The following is a 10,508-nucleotide window of genomic DNA, read 5'->3' as shown; positions in this document are numbered from 1 at the left end:
TATTTGAGACAAATAAGAGAATGGCATAACAGAAAGGGGGAGGAAAACAACATTTATTGAGAACCCATATTGAGCTAGACACTGTGCTATGTGCTGGGAATCCCAGGCAAATAAGTCACAGCATTGGAATTTAATGAATTTAATGCTTAATTTTTCATTTCACACATTCATTCTTTAATAGAAATCAAGTTCATGAAAGTTCCTATGGCTTTCTGGTTACCAGAATCTCTTCTCTGAATGTCACTAGAGGGGAAGAATGTACCTCAGAGACTTGCTTCACACTCCAGCCAGGCCTCTCCTGGAGTCTCAGCTTGCCACTCCTCTCTATCTTCAGTTGCCCATTTGCAGTGATGAATGACTCCAGTTTCTGAGGCCTGGGTGCCCTTGGCCTCAAAATTATTGTTTTTGACAGTATTTGTGTTGCGGTGGGATCATCCTGCCCTCTTAATTAAGGGCATTTGTGCTTTGGTTCTTGTCCCATGTCCTCCTGGTCAATTAGGCTTATTTATTCCCTGTTGTCAATTTGTCACTAATAAGTCCTCTCATATAATGTTATTATAACACAAGTGATACACTTCTATGTAATTTCAGGAAAAAGTAGACATTACTGGAACAAAAAGTGCTTACAGAATCAAATGATGAAGAAAACATTTCAGTGTTGGTTTGTTCTCTATTTCCCACAAATCTACAATAACAAATTACAGATTTTAAAAATAACTCTAAAGTTACCCCTCTCAATTGAATAGCTCAGTTTTTTAAAAAACTCATCACAGTCCCAATAGCAATCTATTTTTCAACACAATAATTCTAGAACAATTAAAATGTAAATGTTAAAAGAAACCATAAACATTCCAGAACAAAAAACAAGTGAAAAGTTTTATGCCCTTAGGTGGGAAAGGCATTTCTAAGCATGGCATCAAAAGTAAAAAGCATTAGGAAAATCAATAGAATTGATTTCAAAAAACACTTAAAACTTTTCTATGGCCAAAAATCCTCCATAAACAGAATTATCCCCTAGAAACAAAATAACAAAAATTTAACAAACATAAAATAGGAAACACATTTGCAACCCACAAAGAGCACTTAACATACAAAGTGCTTTCACAATTGCAAAATGGGCAAACAATTCAAAAACCACAATATCCAGCAAACATATGAAAATATGTTTGAGTTCACTGATTAAAACAATAAATATTTTTTTTCACTCATTAGATTGGCAAATATGAAACTTATGGGTAATGCCAATGTTGCATACAAACCAGCATTCTCAAACATTCTTAGAAATATAAATGGGCTTAGTTTCACTGTTTTGCAATACACAAAGAAAAAGATTTAAAAAGTATACCATCTGACTTAGCAATTCCACTCTGGGCATTATCCTAAGGAAATAATCACAGGAGAAGTCACAAAGGTATATGCATAAGGACATTTACTGTAACACTGTTTATAATGAAGAAAAATTTAAAACAACCTAATATCTATAGAGGATAAATCACATTATAGCCATACAGTGGAATTCTATGTTACTATTAAAAATTATGATTCTCTCTCCCTTGTTGGCTTTGAAAAAGTAAGCTGCCATTTCTGACGTCTACAGAGAGGACCACAAGGCAAAGAATTGAGGGTGGCCTTCAGAAGCTGACAGTCAGCAAGAAAATGGTGACCTATTTATAGCTGCAAGCAGATGAATTCTGTCAGTAACCTGAGGGCACATGGAAGTGGATCTTATCCCAGTTGAGCTTCTGATAAGATTGCAGCCCTGGCCAATACCTGGATGGCAGTCTGTTGACAGAAACTGTGACAGGACTGATGATGCACAGAAACAGATAGTAAACGTGTGGTATATTTTGTTTTTGTTTTTGAGCCAGAGTTTTGCTCTTGTTGCCCAGGCTGGAGTGCAATGACACAATCTCAGCTCATCGCAGTCTCCACTTCCTGGGTTCAAGTGATTCTCTTTCTTCAGCCTCTCGAGTAGCTGGGATTACAGGCACCTGCCACGGCGCCCGGCTAATCTTTGTATTTTTAGTAGAGACTGGTTTCACCATCTTGGCCAGGCTGGTCTCGAACTCCTGATCTCATGATCCACGCACCTTGGTCTCCCAATGTGCTGGGATTACAGGCGTGGGCCACCACTCCCGGCCTAAATGTGTGGTGTTTTAAGCCATTAAGTCTGTGGTACTTTGCTATGCATAGCTGTGTTACGTAAAAAATAAGTTATATGATATCATCTTATTTTAAAGTACATTTATATTTGAATAACTGTTCATAGAAAAATGTCTTGGACAATGTAAACCACTATGTGTATTCCTCATCCTTTTCTGCCTTTCTTGAAACTTACTTTTAATGAACATATATTTTATAAAGATAGATGTATTCTCATTTTTAAGGAAAAAATGATATTCAAAACTTTGATAAGTTTGTGATGGTGTAATTTTTGTGTCATCATGACGCTACAGTTTTAAGCCCTTAGAAATTTAGCAGACTAAAGAATTTACATATAATATAAATAATACAGTGATTTTTTTTTCCCCCACTGAGGAGTCTTGTTTTTATTGAGTTGGAACTCCAAGAAGGTTGTTAGGTAAACATGAAATGAAAGTAAAACTGAAGACGGCTTTTCCACATATGACTCAAATCTGTGGAATAACCATCCAAGTGATAGTAATGATGTCTACATAGTCCAGATTTCCCATCCAGTGCTTACTTAAAATAGTAAAGTCATTTAATTTTTGGTTACAAAATATAATCCGAATAACTATAGAACATACCTTTCGAATGCCTGAAATACATGGATGGAGGGAGAGAAAAAGAGGGATTTTCGTTAGAGAAGACTTTCTAAGGAAATGATTATTGACCTGAGTCTTGAAAATCAAGCTTGAGAGGATCAAGCTACGTAAGTGGAATGGCAGTCCAAGTAGACGGCCTCCATTACTTATTAATAAGCCCAACTATGGGCACTGCTCTCTGTGGGACAATGCTGAGAAATACCAAGTCGACGTTTTCAAATCTCTTTTCATCTGCTGCTTACTAAAACACATTTTTTACATCACCATGCTGGTGTTTAGATGTCACACTATTTTTGAATTGATGTATTATGTGGGGCCTGTTTCCTGAGCTACAGAGCAGTGTCCTATGCTCATCTTGTTTGTTGCTTCCTGTCATCTTTAGGCAGAGTGGCCTTTGTGGACTTGGTACAGAAAACTACATTCTTAGGTCCATGTGCTTCCAACTGTGCAGCCAATTGGTATCAGACCATCTGGTCAAACAGCCTCTCTACATTCACAGTTTGTCACCATTTCTATCCTCCAGTGTCATCGGCAACATGGGGCTAGTAATCCCTACCTAGAGAAATTAAATGTGAAAATATATGTAGAGTATCTAGCACAGGGTCTGCCAGAAAGTACTGATTTGTCTAATGAGTTGTTCTGCAGATGCAGGGGAAAGGCTTATTTCTACTGAGCTGTGAGACACAGGACCTCTTGTGAAGGTGGAAAAAACAAGCTGCAGCTGAGATTGCTAGTTGCTTAATCAAATTCACTCTTCCCTTCATTTTGGAAAAAAGATTTTTAAGGGCATCAATGTGCCTAGTTAAGATTATAGTTCCCAGCTCTGCAAGGCATATTGCTAAATTCGAGTCTATAAGTTGTAGTTAGAAGCTGCTGTGTGGGGCTTCCAGAAAGGCCCTTTCTAAAATAAGGATGTGATGGCTGGAGCTCCAACTACTATTTTGGTCCTTAAGGCAAATTTGTGGACGGAAGCCAGGCTGTACAGATGCCAGAGCCGAACGAGTTTGGGTACCTTCCTCCCACTTTCTTTTATAGGAGAGGGGGAAAAGCCCCTTGTGGGTTTAGGATACTGGAATCTGGGGGTTTCTGCTACACGCAGGCAAACGCCGTCGGCCACTGTCAACTGCTGGGCCTTGCTCTCACCCAGACTCTGCTCCTCGGATTTCTCTGAACCACCTGGGGCCGCGATGCCGTAGGACTTGGGCCGACAGGACCAGCAGAAGCAGAAGGAACAACGCAGGAACCGCGCCGGGAGACACGCGGCCAGACGCCTGGCTCCGTCCGCGCTGCTCCAGGGCCCTCCGGGCCCTTCCTCCTTCACTCATCCCGAGAATGCGGGCGGAGCGCGGGGAGCCAGCTCCGCCGCCCTCCTTCACCGGCGCCCCTTCAAGACCAGCGCCGTCCCCTTAGCTCGGGTCCCCTCTCCGCCCCCGCGCCTTCCCCTCAGAGTCCCTCACCGTTCTCTCACTGCCCGCGCCAGTTCGAAAATGCCCCGAGCCACCATTCTCGTCACTGTCCGCTTCGGGCCGCCGTTGGCCGGCACACGTCACGTGCGGCGGGCGGCGGCTGCGATTGGCGGGCGAGTGGGCGAGCGGGCGAGCGGGCGCGCGGAGGGCGGCGCCGGGACGCGGCCTTCGCAGGGGCGCCCCGCTGTGGGGGAGCATCCTGGACGCCAGCAGGAGGACGTTGTCCGGCGGGCGGGGCCGGGACCCCTGAGCCTCCAGGGCGCGTCGGGACCCGCAGGGATCCGTGCCGCTCCGTGAAGGCGCGCAGGGCCTGCCCCCGGGCCCGCTACCCGCAGACCCTCCGCGGGGCAGCGTCTCCGGGCCGGCCGCAACTTGCTTAGTCGGCCGCAGACGACGTGCGAGACAGACGGCGCGTCCCTCTGACCCCAGCCGGCGCCCGGGGCTTGGAATCCCGAGCGAGAAAAGGTTCGGAATCCGCATCTAGTTTAGCGGCACACTCAGTATGGCTCTTTCAGATTTGCTTTTTAAACGTCTCGTTATTAAGTGATGCGTGGTTGGAGGCAAATCGTTGATGGTCGTGAGCTTGAAACTAAAGTTCAAACGTCTTGGGTTTGAGCGTCTCACAGTCAGGTATCTGCTGGGAGGTGCTGGGAGAACCCCCACGTTCTAGGGTGGCGAGTGCCTCTAAACTGCCGCTGAGAGCTATCCCAGATTCTTCTTGAGAAGTTGAATATCGGGATTTTTATGTGAAATCTCTTGATTTGTAAATGTCGGCAATCAATTAAAAAAAAAAACAGCAACAAAATACTGGAAGCCAAACAAAAGACGTGTATATGCTGGTCCTAGTCTGCCAGTTTGTGACTTCTAATTTAGATCTAATTCTGCCACTAAATTAGTCACGTGAGGTTGACCAAGTCGCTTAACTGTCGACCTCTCGGACATGCATTCCCAACATGGGTGATATTGCTCATGTTCTTAGGGGGCAAAAAGATCTCAGATATTACCGTTCTTTGTGGCCTTCCAAGGAGCCTCAAAACAAGCAGATATACATTATACCTATAGCATTGAAATTTTATGGGGGCAGCAGATTCGGAAATAAAATGTCTAAATCGTCCCCTGGGAAGAGAGGGAGAAAATGAAGAAAAGGTTGAGAAACTGCTTTAGGGAGTGGATAAGCAGATGATCCTGTGGTAGTTGTGTGTGTGGAAGGATTAAAACATAGTAGCATTCATAGGCTGAGGGCCGGAAAACCCCAGAAGTCCATCTTATAAAAGTTCTGTGCCAGGCAGTGTTAGCACACATACGCACAGGTACATACATAATACACACACATACATATGCCCACACAATTTTATTTGATCTCCATGATAAAGTGTCATTTCATTTACCCTGTGGGAAAACAAGCTCGGGGGTTTGAGTGACTTGCCACAGTCAGAGCTGTTAATATTAAGTGGAAGAACTGGGATTTAAATCCATGTCTATATGGCTCTAAAACCGCCCACTCATCCTGTTGGTTCCCAGCTTGTCCAGTTGTGTCCAAACCTCTTTGTGCACAAGAATTCCACCTTGTGGCTTTTTGAAAATGCAAAATCTCAGCTCCCACTCCAGATATGAGGATTCAGTATCAGGGACTGGGCTGGAGAATCTGAATTTTCATATCCTCCTAGGATGATTCCTACATTGGTGACTCAGGGACCATTTTAAGAAAAAGGGTTCTAGTCTAATTTCTTACCCAATCCCGAAGGTTTTATGGGGTTGTACCCAAGGGTCTCAAATTTCTCCTCCCAAGCAGAGATTCCATCTCCTTTTCCAGACAAGTGACCATTCAGGCTTTGGAAGGAAGTCTTTTGTTGGAGGAAACCAAGGTTTGGGAGACAGCACCCTATGCAGTGGAACAGCTCTCATTTTGAGAAGGTCCTAACAATTTTGCTTTGCTTTTTTAAATATGAGCTTACTTCTATGCTATTCCCATCCTCCTTGAAAACTTTCAAGGAGGTTGAGAGCATTTACTTGAAAGTTACTATTAAACTTCTATTATTTATTTACTTATTTTGAGACAAGGTCTCACTCTGTCACCCAGGCTGGTCTCATACTGCTGGGCTTAAATTAAGCCTTGGCCTTCTGTAGTGTTGGGATTGCAGGTATGAACCACCGAACCAGGCCTCACAGTTCTCTTAAAAGCACATCCTTTTTCCTTCCCTCCCTCCCTCCCTCCTTTCCTTCCTCCCACCCTCCCTTCCTTCTTTTCTTTTCTTTTCTTTTCTTTTTTCTTTTCTTTTCTTTCTTTTCTTCTCTTTGAAGCGGAGTCTTGCCCTGGTGCCCAGGCTAGAGTGCAGTGGTGCAACCTCAGTTCCCTGCATCCTCTACCTGCCAGACTCGAGCAATCCTCCCACCTTGGCTTCCCAAGTAGGTGGGATTATTGCTGTGTGCCACCGCACCCAGCTACTTTTTTTGTATTTTTTATAGAGATGGGGTTTCGCCATGTTGCCCGGGCTTGTCTTGAACTCCTGGGCCCGAGTGATCTCCCTGCCTCGGCCTCCCAAAGTGCTGGGATTACAGCTATGAGCCACCGTGCCCAGCCTGCACATCCTTTTACAAAACCAACAACTGCCTCAAAGTCTGAACATTTTCTTTGCTGTAAATTAAGCAGTACAGAGGATGTGAAAATGTATATATTGAAATGTTTCTTCATAATTATGTTTTATGTAATTACATATTTCTTTTTCTAGGAATGATATAAGTTGAATAATCAAAACATTCCTTTGCAAGTATTATCTGGATTGTTTCATGTACTTAATGTGTTGTTACTGAAAAAGTTGTATTTCATTTTTCTGGTTTCTGTGGAGGCAACATGGGGTAGAGGAAATAAAGTGGGTTTAAGGAAGAACCAGTGTTCTAATCCCAAATCTAGTACTTTCTAGTTATGTGACCTTGGGCCGGTGACTTCCTTTCTGATTCTCAGTTCTTCCTCTCTGATTCTCACTTTCCTAATCTTTCAAATGGGGACAGTGCCTCCAGGGTTGTGACAGTTATATGAGACAGCATGTGTAATGCCGTAGCAGAGTGCTAAGCACAACTGTTTTCTATTAATATTAGTTCTTTTTCTCTCTCACTCTCTTTAGAGCAAATTTATAAGTTCCTATCTTGCTGTAATATTTAAGATCATTTTCATTTCCAAAAAGATGCATTTTCTGAAGCACTTAACTATATGTGAGATGTAAAAAAAAAATTATAAAAATAGTGGGTCACCTTTTTTAAAAACTTTGCTGGGAAAACTAAGGGTAAATTGACTGTCTAGTTCTTTATCAGGTTTTGCTCTGTATGACCAAAATCATCCATTTGTTAATTCAGCAGATATTTATGAACACTTGTTATGTGCCAGGCAGTATGGTAGATGTAGACAATATAACTGTGAAGAAGATAGACAAGGTCCCTAACCTAAAAAGTTATATAAGGAAAAGATAGTAAGTAAAAAAAACAAAGTAATGACAGATTGTGATAAATGCTTAAACACTAAAACTGAATAATGTCCATGGATTTAACTTGGTGAAAAAGTATGTGCCTCACTGAGTTTAAATTTGTGAAAAAATATTAATAAATTGTCTTAAACTCTTAAATCTCAATTAAGATTTTGAAATTAGATTACGTGTCAGAAAATGGGAGATTTGTGGCCAGTCATAGTGGCTCGTGCCTGTAATCCCAGCACTTTGGGAGACTGAGGTGGGCGGGTCACCTGAGGTCAGGAGTTAGAGACCAGCCTGGCCAACATGATGAAACCCCGTCTCTACTAAGAATGTAAGAATTAGCGGAGTGTGGTGGCATATACTTGTAATCCCATCTACTCAGGAGACTAAGGCAGGAGAATCACTTAAACCTGGGAGACAGAGGTTGAAGTGAGCCGAGAGTGCACCACTGCACACCAGCCTGGGTGATAGAGTGAGACTCACTCTGTCTCAAAAAAAATAAATAAATAAAAACAAACAAAAGAGAAAATGGGAGATTTAAGGAAAATAAATGAGAACACAGTTAAAAATTTCCTAGGTCTGAAATGTTTACAGTTGATCCAAGGGTAGTAATTTACATTTTTTCCATTAAAATGTCAATGTTTTGATAATTTTTCTGCTTCTAAGAAGTTATGTCATTTTTCTTAGAAATCATTCTTTTTAATAACAATATGAACACTTAATTGTGCCACCAATAATCTTTCTCAGTGGTTTATCTGAAATTTTTAAATGTTATTTTAAATTGATAATTTATAATTTTATGTATTTATGGAGTACAAAATGATGCTATGATTTATTCATTGTGGAATAACTAAGTCAAGCTAATTAACATTTTCATCACCTCACATACTTATTTTTTGCTGCGAGAACATTTGAAATTTACTGTTATCCATTTTGAAATGTATGTGATTCATTTAGAATCATCTTCTGCAGTCAATCATAATGTGTTTCTTTTATACCTTATAATGACTAATTCAACTCTTAGGTAGAAAAGATTCTAGGAATTTACATTTTCTCTACTTCTTTGAGTCTTCTGTTTTAGGAATTAAATTGCCTGTTTAATTGGTGTTGTGACTGTATTTTTATTTTATTCTGTTCCCAATACTCTTTCCCAAGAAGTTTTCAATATAGTGTAATATACTGTTATTAACTATATTCACCACACTGTGCAATAGATCTCAGTTTTTAAAAACCCAATCCTTCTTGTCTAACTGATGCTTTGTACCCTTTTGCCTTCATCTTCCTATTCCTCCAAACTGCCAGTTTCTGGTAACCACCATTCTATTTTCTGCTTCTATGAGTTCAAGTGTTTTAGATTCCTAATATAAGTGGAACATGTGGTATTTGTACTTCTGTGCCTGGCTTATTTCACTTTGCATAATGTTCTCTTACTCCATCCATGTTGTGGCAAATGTCAGAATTTATTTCTTTTTTAAGGCTGAATAGTAGTTCATTGTGTGTGTGTGTGTGTGTGTGTGTGTGTGTGTGTGTGTGTGTGTGTGTGTATATCCATATACCACGTTTTCTTTGTCCATTCATCTGTTGATAGACCCTTAGTTTGAGTCCATAATTTGGCCATTGTAAATACTTCTGCAATAAACATGGGCATGCAGACATCTCTTCAACTCATTTCAAATATTTTGGGTAAACACCCAGAAAAGGGAATGCTGAATAGAGTGGTAGTTCTATTTTTAATTTTTTGAGGAACATTCATACTGTTTTCCATAGTGGCTATACCAATTTACATACCCACCAACAGGACACAAAGGTTCCCTTTTTTCCACATCCTTGCCAACATTTACCTTTTGACGTATTCTTAATGCCATTCTAACAGGCGTGAGGTGATACCTCCTCATGGATTTGATTTGCACTCCCTCACGATTAGTGATGTTAAGCAGCTTTTCGTGTACCTGTTGACCATTCGTACGTCTTATTTGGAAAAACGTCTGTTAAGGTCCTTTGCCCATTTTTAATTGGATTATTTGCGTTATTGCTACTGAATTATATGAGTTCCTGATGTATTTTGGATAGTAATCCCTTATTAGATATATGGTTTGCAAACATTTTCTCCCATTCTGTAGGTTGTCTTCTCATTTTGTTGATTGCTCCCTTTGCTGTGCAGAAGGTTTTTGGTTTGTTGTATATCTGCTTTTTTATTTTTGCTTTTGTTGACTGTGCTATTGGTGTCACATCCAACAAATTATTGCCAAGATTAATGTCAAAGAACTTTATCCCACTGTTTTCTTCTAGGAGTTAGTTTTAGGTGTTAGATTTAAGTCTTTAATCCATTTTGAGTTACATAATTTATGTAAGTGGTGTAAGATGGGGATTCAGTTTCTTTCTGTCTCTCTCTCTTTTTTTTTTTTTTTTTTGCATGTAAATAGTTTTCTCAACACTATTTATTTAAAAGATTATCCTTTCCCCATATGTACTCTTGGCACCTTTGTCAAATATTGACCATATATGCATCGGTTTATTTAGATTAATTTTTTTGTCACGGTTTAAAATCTAACCATTGTGTTCTTGGATGGTAAACCTTATGATATTAACCTGCAGCTTTTTGAGTGATAAGTTCTACCACAAGCCATCACCTGCTCTGATTCTGGTGGCTACAAAAGAATACTTCCTCTCTGTTCTTTCTGTGTGGAATGAGTAAGTATCAATCTCTAGATTAGACTTCCCTGGCTGGATGCCGCAGTGCACAGCACAGGGAGTTGGCCACTGTTGATGGAGAATGATTAGGAGAAGACTCA

At 40.7% G+C, this 10,508-nt stretch overlaps 1 protein-coding gene across 2 annotated transcripts in view; it reads left to right on the top strand.

Moving 5' to 3' along the window:
- Positions 1–4,376: 4,376 nt before the first annotated feature.
- The window catches only part of PTPDC1 (protein tyrosine phosphatase domain containing 1), a 71,021-nt gene continuing 64,889 nt past the window's right edge, over positions 4,377–10,508 (top strand). Inside the window, exon 1 of one of the 2 annotated variants that reach the window (XM_017528503.2) lies at positions 4,377–4,717. The gene's annotated coding sequence lies outside the window, so the exon portion shown is untranslated. The remainder of the gene's footprint in view (positions 4,718–10,508) is intronic. The other variant, XM_017528504.2, reaches the window with a different exon arrangement.

Source organism: Cebus imitator, unplaced genomic scaffold, assembly GCF_001604975.1.
Source record: "Cebus imitator isolate Cc_AM_T3 unplaced genomic scaffold, Cebus_imitator-1.0 Scaffold53, whole genome shotgun sequence".
NCBI lineage: Eukaryota > Metazoa > Chordata > Mammalia > Primates > Cebidae > Cebus > Cebus imitator.
The sequence above is the reverse complement of the archived record's forward strand: the minus strand, read 5'-3'. Positions and strand labels throughout refer to the sequence as shown.